Source organism: Sceloporus undulatus, chromosome 5, assembly GCF_019175285.1.
Source record: "Sceloporus undulatus isolate JIND9_A2432 ecotype Alabama chromosome 5, SceUnd_v1.1, whole genome shotgun sequence".
NCBI classification, from domain to species: domain Eukaryota; kingdom Metazoa; phylum Chordata; class Lepidosauria; order Squamata; family Phrynosomatidae; genus Sceloporus; species Sceloporus undulatus.
Genome location: NC_056526.1, coordinates 177,386,981 through 177,399,710, shown reverse-complemented (window position 1 = coordinate 177,399,710; position 12,730 = coordinate 177,386,981).

The following is a 12,730-nucleotide window of genomic DNA, read 5'->3' as shown; positions in this document are numbered from 1 at the left end:
CCCAGTAACTGGAATCAAGAGTATCCCAATGGCATCGGAACACCAGTGTTTTCAATACAGCAGGGCTATGAAATGAACCATACAAAGGGTATGTATGTCAAGTGTTTTTATCTTCTGAACTGTTATTTTTCTTAAAAGTATGGAGGTTTTTCAAGTACTACAAAAGACATTTTATGGGGACTTTTGGATTTAAGTGGGGGTGATACAAGGCATTGTGATCTAGAACGTTGAAGATCTGTGGCGTAAAAGATGTGGGGTATGAAGAATAATTCACAAAAGAATGATACTGGTAAGTTGTTGCTAGAAAAAAGAGCTGTCCACGGCTGTTAAAAAGACAGAAAGGAGTTGAATTGAATGTTAACCACAACTGTTGCGCGACAGCAATATTTGAAATGATTATTTGGAGTTTCAGGTAGGCAACAGCATTGATTATTGTAAAAAAAAATGATTCGCTGATGACGAAAATTCACAATAAAAAATTAGAGACAAACAGATGGGTATGGGCATAGGGATATAATGGTGGGAGGATATAAGGTGAGGAAAGTTGATGGAAAGGAAGGCTAACTTGTCACACCACGATATGGGTCTGTGCCAAGAGTGGACAAACTGGACACTGTTGGTTGGTTTAGATATTTAAGGAGACTATCTTTTGAAAATATGAATAAGCATATGACATGCCACTGAAGGTGAGCTCTAGGACCTCTCCCATGGATAACCAAATTCAATGGATGCGCAAATCCTTTATATACAATGTTGTAGTAAAATATAAAATGGTAAAATCAAGGTTTGAGTGTTTTTCCCAGTAATATTTCAAGCCGAGATGGTTAAATCCATGGATGCAGAATCTGTGGATATGGAGTGGCCAACTGTACCGTCAAACTGTATGGGTCACATGGGCTGAAAGCTGCAGTGTCTGGATGCTCCCATTTGGTGGGATGCATGGTGAAGCCACTGTTGTCTTCCAATTCCACCTACAGAGCATGTGGTCAAAGCACAGTGTGTTGCTCCTGCTGTGCCCAAATCTTTGAGGTAAGTCACATCTAGCGCAACTATCAAATCTCCCCTTTAAATTCTCACTTGGCTAATTTGGTGCCCTGTTTGTCTTTCGCCTGTTATTGTACCTGGCAAAGTGGGACAAATTAAACTAGGCCAGATTAAACCGAGGGCCAAAGCAAATTAAACTAGGCCAGTAATAAAGATAGAGCAGATGTGCAGACAGAAGCTAATGTGATTAACCTCATGCATGTGTAACCAACAGAAAAGTACCCAGGGATGGTGAGAAATGCCAAAATCTAGTCCATTTTGGCATGAGGCAAGTCCCTCCCTTGCGAGGGCTACCTGCATCCATCTGGAGGTATCCTTCAGCGTAAAGGGGGGTAGGAGGGAGGCAGTTTGCACTGCAGTCCTGGCTCAAAATGGCTGGGAGTGGAGGAATAGACCTGGAGTAGGTTTTGTTCACTTCCCAGATCACAAGAGATATCCAGTCACAAAGCTGAGTAAAAGTTCACAGTGAAATCTTGGCTTCAAAGTCTCATAGGACATGCATTTCTAGGGCATGGTCCTCATGAGCCAATTAAATCAGTGTTCTGTCTCACGCCCCTACCCAGAGCTGGATGCAGGCCAAATCCCTGATTCAAGGTGCAGACTCTCTCACAACAATGAAGCCGGTTTTTGCACTAAATCGGCCCGAACCCACCCGTAAGACCTGAATTTTGCAAAGAAAATCCAGAGCACTCTGTAGTGAATACTGGGGTGGCTATTTAAAAAAACAAAACAATTTTTGCTATACCCCCCAGCAATGCACTTGCTCTGCCATAAGTCACTGCTTTCAAGTCACTGAGACAACCAACTATAGTCGGCCCTTCTTATACACAGATTTTTTATACAAAACACGGATTCAAGCTCACGGTTTTGCCAGAATGTAAAAACAAAATATAAATTTCAAATATCCAAACCTTGATTCTCCATTTTTATAAGGGACAACCATTTGGCGTGTCATTATATTAATGGGACTTACATCACAGATTTTTCTTAAATGGGGGATCGGTGAACCATACCCCACATATAAAAAAGTGGGTCCACTGTATATGAATTGAGGCTGGCTACGCTCAGTTTTGACCTCAGAGGGAGTGGAATCACACTAGTTGCAGCCTGCTGGGCAGCACAATGAGACATGTATTGAACAACCACACTCATAATCACTACGAGTGTCGAGGTAAACAGGGGTAATCTGGAGCAGCTCTGGGCCCAGAAGACTATTGGGGAGCAGCCCAGAAAATATCTGGCCAGTGTAGCTGAGCCATGAGACCATGAGACTTTGCTCCTGGCGGCAAGGAGCTAAATGTGAAGAGAAGAGCCTGCCACCACTCACAGCCAATGTACTCTCACTTCTCTCCAAAGGTGCTAGTAGGGATTATTTCTCTAGAGTGGGTTTTCTGCATGCGTAGTTTCCTAACATCTGAAATCAAGCATCCTCATGGTTCTTTTCCCTCAGTGCAACATGTGAAGCTAAACCAAGAATTAAGTTGTTTTCCAGTTTGTCTACTTTTCAGTAGATGGCTCTGGTACAATAAGGTGCACAAAGGCCACATGCAACCAAAGGAGCCCTCTTTCAAGCCACCACAAAAGCACACAGACCCTGAAACCTTTAATGAAAATGTTTGAAAAAATACGGACGTCTTTCGAATCCCAAAACTGACCAAAATTGGCTTCAAAACCTATACAAAATAGGGCATTTTGTTTCCACAACACTCAAAAGATCCCCCACAGCTCCTAAAAGGTTTAGTCAAAGGTTGGCCAAGAAGGAAACTGGTCATGTTGTGCATTCCAGTACATCCCCTGGAGAGGTGGATTGGGGATCAAAGATGGTCCTTCGCCCCTCTGTCACTTGCCAGAGGGAAAAAAAAAGAAAAGAAGGAGAAGAACAAACCCCCCCGGTGGTAGTAACAAAAGTTTTCACCATTAGCCTTATCCAGGTTGTAGGTGCTCATGGTCTATGTGTGTGTTCTCTTTCACAGTAAAATCTTGCCAGTAGTTTCAGCCCATATCGAAGGAAGATTTTATCGAAAACGTCTGGGTCCTCTTCATAAGGCAACTGCTGGGAGGCAGGCCGGATGATCTAAAACCAAAGGATGGAAATTTAGAAGACCAACAATCTGCGAAAGCAAAAACAAGCTCCTCCTCTCAAAAATGAACACATGGTGAGTTTTTCAGACTTCAACATGGCAAGCACAGTTCCTTCACATGAATTAATGGATTTTTCCCTCTGTTCTTATTGAAAGTGACAAGAGAGAGAGAGAGAGAGAGAAACAACTGCCAAAATGTGCACTAATGCACATAGTCAAAGAAAGGGCATGATCTAATAGTGTCAAATGAATTTTTCAGAGTGTTATAAATAAACATTTGTTTTCGAAATAAAGAACTGTGTTAGAATTCCTGAATTTTGTACTGCGGTAAACACTTGGGAGAGCTGTGAGGACATTAGTCTAGTTGTCTCGTTTCATTTTTTCCCTCTCTGCAGGATCAAATTGATAAGACAAAGCAATCTTTTAAGTGACATTCCAAATGTTTTTACAGCCAGAAAGATCCTTGTTTCAATCTGTGACTATGTATAAGGAGGGATTTCAGGAAATACGGCTCCTAATCGCATGGATTTCTGGATTACAGCTTCTCAGAATCACACAGCTTCCCACCCCCCCCCAATATGTCCACTGGTCAGCCCACAGGGCTCTGTCCTGGGGCCAGTGTTATTCAACATCTTTATTAATGACTTGGATGATAGAATCAGGGGCATACTCATCAAATTTGCAGATGAGACCAAATTAGGAGGAATAGCTAATACTCCAGAGGACAGGATCAAAATTCAAGATGACCTGAATAGACTAGAAAGCTGGGCCAAAGCTAACAAAATGAAATTCAACATGGAGAAATGTAAGGTACTGCACTTAGGGCAAAAATAAAATAAAATGCACAGATATAGGATGGGGGACACCTGGATGAATGAGACTACATGTGAAAGGGATCTTAGGCGGGTTCTAGACCGCCGCTTGCTCCGCGCGGGAGCCGCAGCAGCCATACCGCGCGGCTCCCGCACGGAGCAAAAAAGAAGCTCCAAAATGGAGCTTCTTTCCGCGGCGCACTGATGACATCGCGAAGCGCCAAGGGCGCATTCGTGACATCATTAGCGCCGCGCGACGTTCGGACGCTCAGCGTCTGATACGTCAATATGGCGCCGGCCATGTAGAAGGGCCAGCGCCATATTGTACGGACACAGTCCGTATTAGACTCAGGGGCGTCTAGAAGAGACGTCCCTTTTTTAAAATGGAACGTCCTGCGGACGTCCCAACTGCCGGTGTGTAACTGGCCTTAGAGTCCAAGTAGACCACAAGTTGAACATAAGTCAATAGTGTGATGCGGCAGCTAAAAAAGCCAATACAATTTTAGGCTGCATTAATAAAAGTATAGTGTCTAGATCAAGAGAAGTAATAGTGCCACTCTATTGTGCTTTGGCCAGGCCCCACCTGGAATATTGTGTCCAGTTCTGGGCACCACAATTCAAAAAGGACATTGAGAAACTGGCGTGTTTCCACAGGAGGGTGACTAAAATGGTGAAGGGTCTAGAAACCATGTCCTATGAGGAATGACTTAGGGAGCTGGGCATGTTTAGCCTGGGGAAAAGAAGGTTAAGAGGTGATATGATAGCCCTGTTTAAACATTTGAAGGGCTGTCATATTGAGGAGGGAGCTAACTTGTTTTCTGCTGCTCCAGAGACAAGGACCCAGAAGAATGGATGCAAGCTACAGGAAAAGAGATTCCACCTTAACATTAGGAGGAACTTATTGACAGTAAGGGCTGTTTGACATTGGAAGACACTCCCTTGGAGTGTAGTGGAGTTTCCTTCCTTGGAGGTCTTTAAACAGAGACTGGAAGGCCATCTGTCAGGGATGCTTTGATTGAGATTTCCTGCATGGCAAGGGGTTGGACTGGATGGCCCTTGTGATATCTTCTAACTCTATGATTCTATGATTCTATAAAAACCAGGTACATGGAGAAGGCACAACTTGTTTTTGAAATCAATTAGCACCTCTGCAAGTGCAGTAGAAGTGCTAATTGGATTCAAATGCAGACATGTACTCCCCATATGCTTTGTTTTTTAATGGAAGTGCTCATTTTCAAGTCTTTTTCTCCCTTGCCATTGCTATACCACCAAATGTCAGTAGTGGTGAAGTGGAGGGGAATGGGGTCCCTGCTGGAATAAGGAAGTGGCAATATGGTCACTTCACTTCCCTGGACTTGAAAATCCCTGTTTAATATTCTTTAAAGTAGAAAATTATAGGTATTTGTGGTGTGACAAAATGGATATGTGTAGATGGAATGGAAAAGAATGGAACAAAACTATGATATGATACAGGAGTAAGCAGAAGCAAAAACTGATTTAAATTCATATAACACACAGGTGAAGAAAAGCTAGGATCATGGGGAACATTAACAGCTGCTAGTCTCAGTGTCAAAAACAGCAGATGCATAACAACTGTATTTGGTTATCTGATGCATGTATCTCAGTATCTATGCTGAATTTCACATTTCATATTTATGTGCACTTGTCATGCCCAGCCTGGAAGATGGCTTGGAGGACTCAGAGGATGAGCTAGAGCCTCTGGGATCCGAACCTATAATGGAGGAGCCAGAGCCCCAGGGGCTTGAACCTGTAATGGAGGAGCCAGAGGCTGACCCTAGTTCTGCTGGAGCAGAGTCTATGGCCCCTCCAGAGGTTCAACAGTCAAGTTTGCCTGGTGCCGAGGCTGTGGACATGGAGGAGGATCTGGGCACTGTGCCTACCTTCAATGAGCGTCGAGCAGAAAGAGAGGGCCTTCGAAGATCTCGGAGGCTGTATCAGAAGCGTCTTTGTAATCAGGCACAGCTGAAGGCCAGCTCCTTGCCTTCTTAAGCACCTGGAGCATGTGTGGTTCTTTGCCAGTGGATATCTGACTCTTTTAGAGGAAAGACTCTGTCTCTGGCTCCTTGGCTTCTTGTCTTGACTACCCGGAAACTTGACCTTGGACTGCTTTATCTACCTGCCTGTCTGTTACCCTGAACCTCGGACCGTCTGACAATTCTTCTGGTAAACCCTTTTGGCAAAGCTACTGCAACTCTCCAGGACTGTGTAGCTTACATTGACTTTGCGGTGCTGGGAGGGGGTTGTTTGTTAGATAACTAGCTGCTTTATCAGCCCTTTGGCTGCTTTCCCGGACAGCACTTCAAAATCCTGTTACACATTATTTTATAATAGAGGAGAGTGTGCATATTGCCACATGAACTGAAATCAATGAAACTGCAAGCGTGATGTTCACAAACCCCCAAGGAGGCTATTATACAGAAAGAATGAGGAGAAAGGGAATGGGGGTCAAGAAAGGAGGGAAGACAATTACACTTCTTTAATCTGAACAACCCAGGTTGTTTCAGGTATACCATTTCAGCTTTTTACATTGAGTGAATTGAATTCACTCAGTGAACATCAATGCATTTAGTATTAGGGACATTTCTACTAGTGCAGCCAAAAAGCTTATTATAATAATGACAATTTTTTATATTACTGATGTAATTTTACAAACTGATATATTAGTTTTCTTTTAACTGGATCATAGCCAATGGCCAGTCAGTGGCTTGTGAATTGTAGTGAGACCACCAGCTAATTTGGAAGAATCTTTGGTAAACCAATTGAAATGTAACAAAATTTAGTATATGATTTCACATACAAGAAGTAGGAAAATGTGAGGATGTATGAGAAACACTGCACTTCAATGTTGCCTCTTTTTCTGTGTTTTCTCTGTACTGAACTAGTCAACAGCTCTTTGGATAACCTGATCCCATTCAAATACAACTACAAATGATGGATTGTTCTTACAGCCAAAGTATTGTTCAGACTGGTCTCCCTTTCTCTCTCCTTTGTCCATGAGGAGAGGAGATTATTTCAAACTTTGATCTCCTGTTTTATCCAAATAAGGGGGGGAGGTCTATATGTACCATGTTATTTTTGTAAAAAACCCAGCTTATTAAACCAGGATTTTCTAATTTGTTAATTAACTATAGCTTGCAGCAACCATATCTCCCCATGTTTAATTGAAATAGGAAACCAGAGTAAGTAGAAATCATGTCCACTGTCAGGGTGTGTGGAACTGTTTTTAAGAGGAGGGTCTCCACCGTGGCTGGCATGTTGTTATTTTGATCTACCTGCAGGTACCATCAAGGAGAATGCAAATTAATTTCCTATCTATTATCACTGCAACATCCTTAAATATAAAAAACTCTTATGAACACAATATGTACTTAGGAGTGTCCACTATGTGTTCAGCATAGCTTGCTCCTGTGTAAATATGCATAAGACAGTTTGCAGTTAGTCTTTATTATTTGTGGGAGGGCTTTTGCTGTCTTAACATTTCTTAGTGCTTAATTATTTAGTACACTTTAATTGATAATGCCTGAGGAAGATACACTACATAGGAGTCTTAGTGGTCCAATTTTGCTAGATCATTTCAGGAGGGAGAGGTTCAGGCTATCTTGTCTTGGGGTGCAAGAAAGTTTCTTGAGTCATCCCATCCTGTCTGTTCTGATGCCCATGCCGTACAGTACTAATAATGATCAGACATAGAAAATAAAGGCTGCTGTTGTAGATGGGCCTCTGAAGAGTAACGTGGTCATCATCATCATGATACTAAGACAAATTGGTGTGTGTGTGTGTGTGTGTGTGTGTGAGAGAGAGAGAGAGAGAGAACATCTTAGTGGGCTCAAAGGGGGCTCAAATATATATATCTTAAAAAGTTCCACCTCAGGTGAGTAAACATTATCATTATCTGCTGCCTGTCACTCCTTAGCCTCCCCACCTTAAAAACAATTTTGGCTTCATCTTACCCAAGGGTAGCAGGTTGCCTTAGCGGTGCAGGGCAGATTTCCTGGGAATGCATTGTTCTCTCCTCCAATGGTGTGGAACAGCCTGGGAGCTGCTATTACTGCTCCCTTCATACCATCCTTCATTTGCTTCAACTCTGCTTGTTGAAATCTGAAATTGTTGTTGTTATATTTCTCTCTGGCCTTTCCCCCAAATTGGGACTCAAAGTGTCTTATAATCAGTGACATCACTAGAGGAGTGTGTGTCTCTGTGTGGTGGTGTGTGTATGTGTGTGCGCAGACTACATTAGGTGACATCTCAGAAGGGGGTGACATCTGGCCTGGCCCTTCACCCACTGCAAGAGTATGTGTGGTAGTGCTGCCATGTGGCAGAAGGCACATGCTTCTGCTGGCCTCCCTGCTGCCCTGGCTCCCTCTGTTGAGGGAGTCATGTCAGTGGGGAAGAAGGTGAGGGTGATGGATGCGTGCACACTTCTGCCAGCCTCTCTGCTACCCTTTGTCCCTTCCCCAAGGGAACCAGGGCAGCAGGGAGAAAGGCAAGGGTGGTGCACGCATGAGAGCAAACAGGGAGCCTCTATCTGTGCCACCTAACTGCCAAGCTGTCCACCCCTGGCAGTCCTTTCCAGGTGTCACTAGGCGGTGGATGGCAAACTAGTTGGAGGCAGGTAAGGAAGGCAGCGGAAGGGAAAAGGGGAAGAGGGCACTGCAGTGGGTGGTACCAACCCTAGTGGTGGCACTGCTTATAATTATTAAAACAATTGTTAAGTATTTACAAAATACAAAACACAATTAAACATTAAAAAAACATTAACACTGGATTAAAACATATATTAAAAGACATCAACACACCCACACAGCAATTAGCAATGGCCAGCATCATCACTCATCAAACACCTGTAGGAATATAAAAGTCATTGCTTTTCTATGAAAAGAAATTAGGAGGGTGCCAGTCCAATTGCTCTGGGAAAGTCCAACTGCTCTGGGAAAGGAGTCCAAATCACCAAAAAGACCCTCTCTTATGTTCCCACCAGATATACTTGTGATGGTGTTGAGACAAAGAGAAGGGCTTCCCCAGCAGATCTCACAGAATGAGCTGGTTCATAAGGGAGAATATGATCCTTCAGATGAAAGCATTAGCTAGGGAAATGAAGTGGAAAGCAGTATAGAATAGTGAAGTCTGGGTTGAAAGGCACATAACTCCCTTCCTACTCAACTATTATTCACTTGTGCAGGTTGTTTGTTGCTTTCCCTCACTATTAAGCTGCATATCCATATTGATCTTCAACTATTTTTTAGTTAAGATGGTCAGGAGTAAATTCCAAGCTATTATACAAATGCTACAGTTTGAATATTAAGTGTGGCACGTATTCCAGCACACATAGTACTCAATATGGATCATGTTCAATAAAATGCATAATGAGTTTGTATGTTACAATTTATGCCAAGGTTCATATTACAGTAGCACTACAAGAAGATTTGGAGAAACAGTGTCTCTTTCTGAATTTATAACAGTAACACACTTGTGGGAGGAGAAAACAGGCATACAAACCTTGAAGGAGCTTAAAGCAGCATGTATGATAATGTTCTGATGCTTCTGTGTGGCAAAGATACTTTTGAAGATGAAATTGCAGCATCTAAGAGGTGGTGTGAAAGTAGTTCTTCTGGATCAAGGGGGAAAATTAGACAGCTCCAATATTACTCAGCAAAAACTACTCCAGATCAATTGCCAGGTTATTTTAGTGGTAATCCATATGCTTTGTGATATTTTCTGAAGCTTTGTATTGTTTTTTAAATTGGTTGTTTAAAACCAATGTTTTAATGTTTAAAAATAAGTTAGATGGGTTCGCAAGAGTTTTGTGGAAGAGAATGCACAGTCTTGTATTATTTACTGTTAAGTGCCTTTCTCTGTCTCCTAAATGGTAAAAGAATTGTAAGTTGTCTATAAATCCAAATGCTCAAATGTCCTAATGTTAAATTATTAAGAAAGACAAACCATGTTTTGTTTCACATTTTAAATAAAAGAAGGAGAAACTAGAACCACTGCTCCATCTACTGGTGCAGAAAAGCACAGACAAGAGTTCATTTTAAAGGAATGCTCATAACAAAAATTAGATTTAAGCAAAAAAACTGGCTTCATTCTCATTGAACAGGAATGTAAAGAGTTATCTTAAAAAGCAAAACAAAGGACCCACAAGTATAATGGCAACCAACTACTTTATTCAGAACTATAACTGTAACTAATTACCATATATTCTCGACTATAAGTTGACCTCATATATACTGTTAGTCGAAGGCAAGTTTTGGGGCCAAAATTATGGATTTTGCTATGACCCATGGCTAAGTCGAGGGTAAAATTTAGGGGAACATAGCAAAGGATTTAAAGGATGAAGCAATGCAAAACAATTCCAATGAACTTATAAAATTCCAGCAGCCATAACTCTATGTGCTTACTCTTAAGATTGGATGGATCAGAGAGTAGAGGGGGTTGGTGCTTCACATATTATACTCTTGTTTTTCATCAGGAGATGGTTCCTTCTTTTAAATAAGAGTTAAGATACAGTACTTACATTGACCCATGGATAAGTTGAGTCAGTTTTTTGGGGTGAATTTTTTTACCTTAATTTCTAGACTTATATATGAGTATATACAGTACTTTTAGATTAACTGTTCAGGCTCTGATGAGGCCATAACTCTTAGGAGCATTTACATTAAGTAATTTGTGTTATGTTAGGGGCAGAACAGACTGCTTGAAAAGAGTGGAATGGGGCTGCCCCAGAAGCCAGTCTCTCCAGAGCCGCAGCAACCACTTGCCATGGCCCCAATCCGCTCTGAAGCTGGCCCAAATAGGAGCGGTAACAATCCACTCCTATTTGGGCAGGTAAAAAGCCACCTTAAGTAGCCTGTCTGCAACCCCAGGACGGCTTTTGGGTGCTCTAAGCAGTGTGCAGTGTGTAAACGCCATGTCCTCTGGCGTTCTGAAGCCAACCCTCATGTGATTGCCTGGGCAGCTTCCAGGCATCTTGGGATTATGTGGCATGTAAATACTGCACTCTCAAGCTGCCCAGAATGCAGCTTAACTTGCTGGTTTGTTCCAGCCCTTAATAGTGTTAATTGGGTTGTGTTAACTGTTTTAATTGCTGTAGTTTTTTTAAGGGGGAAGAAAATAGGGGATTGTGGGGGATGGGGTAACGCAGTTTAATTTAGTTTAGGGTTAGGTTTGTAGATTAATGTAATTGAGGGTTTTTTATTTGTCTGTTTTGATTTATATGTTTTGCTTTGTCTGTTTTATGTTTTTAAACCTTTTTTTAAAAAGAAATATTGTAGTACAGTGTGCTTAATATGTCCACAGATCTGACCACCTAACAATCACCATGCCCCATATTATTCAGTGGTGGTGCTTCTCATCAGGGTTTCCTGATACTTGAGAAACATGTCTTTCAACCATTTGCTAAATATTCTGGAATATTCTGGCCGTGGTGCAGTTGCCCGAACCTACAGTGTGTGTGTGTGTGTGTGTGTATGATGATTATGAACAAGAAAAAATATATATGATGAGAATTACATACAAGAGAGCCAGCATACTGTGTGGTGGTTTGAACTTTGGACTACAATCCTGGAGGCCGGGGTTCGATTCCTTGCTCAGCCAAGGAAACGCCACTGGGTGACATTGAATGAATTACATGCCCTCAGCCCCAGAAAACTTTGTGTTAGGTTCACTGGAGGATCTCCACTGTAGGGTCTCTATAAGTCAGAAATGCCTTGAACACAACAACAACATTATTTGTACACATTATAATAAAGTTTGGTTTGTGACATTATTTTAAAACATTAATTGTGAAATTGCATTCTCCCAACTGCCAGTCAAATGGAGGCTGATATTCAGTTGATTTCTTAATTAAAACAAAGCAAAGCAAAATGCTTAGAAAGACTTCCCACTCATATAGCCAAACTGCTCTTTATTCCCCCAGGAGGCACTGGTTCTTTTCACAATAGTAATAATGTCCTACAGGATATCTAAAGTTAGCATCTTAAAATTTAGGTGAATACTCATTATGTTTCATGGTGATAGAAGACAAAGCTTTGCTACATAGGCTTGGTTTTCAAGATAAGTGGACTAAAGGAAGTTAATGGCAATTCTTTAGAACATTCATAATGGACATCCATGCCTTTTTCAAATGGAAATTGGAGTGGACACCATAAAAGAAAATGAAGAGAGAAAGGGAGAGTGGTGGAATGTCCTTCTTTGGAGGTTTTTAAAATAGGCTGGATGCCCATCTGTCTGGAGTGCTTTGATTATTTTTTCCTGCATGACATGATGTTGTGGTCTCTTCTGAGTCTATGATTCTATACATATGCACATTTAGAAAATGCTATTCCAGTTCAAATGGATACACAATACCCCTTATCATGGTATTAAAGTCTATGTGTCTGATCAGTCTGCTCCCGTAGAGACAGCTGATGCAAATGTTCAGACCTCCTCTTGTTCCTTCTTATGGTACATTACCTTTAACTATGACTTGTATTGGACCAGGCTTCTAAAGGGACATGTCCTCAAGATCCCCTAAAATAAAGGGCTGTCCTATGCAGTGATGGACACGTGGGTACCATAACAGGATTTTCAAAAGCCACAGTGGGCGAAAATCTGTTCTTTGGCTCTACGAATGTCCACTGCCTTTCCTGTTGGTTATTCCCACTTCCCTTGGGGAGGCAACTTATTGTACATTACTCAAAACATAATTTCCTGCCAGTTATGGACTTGTAATTCTCAACCACTTAAGCAAACAAGCTTCATTTATATACCGCTTCATACTGCCTAAGCAGTGTC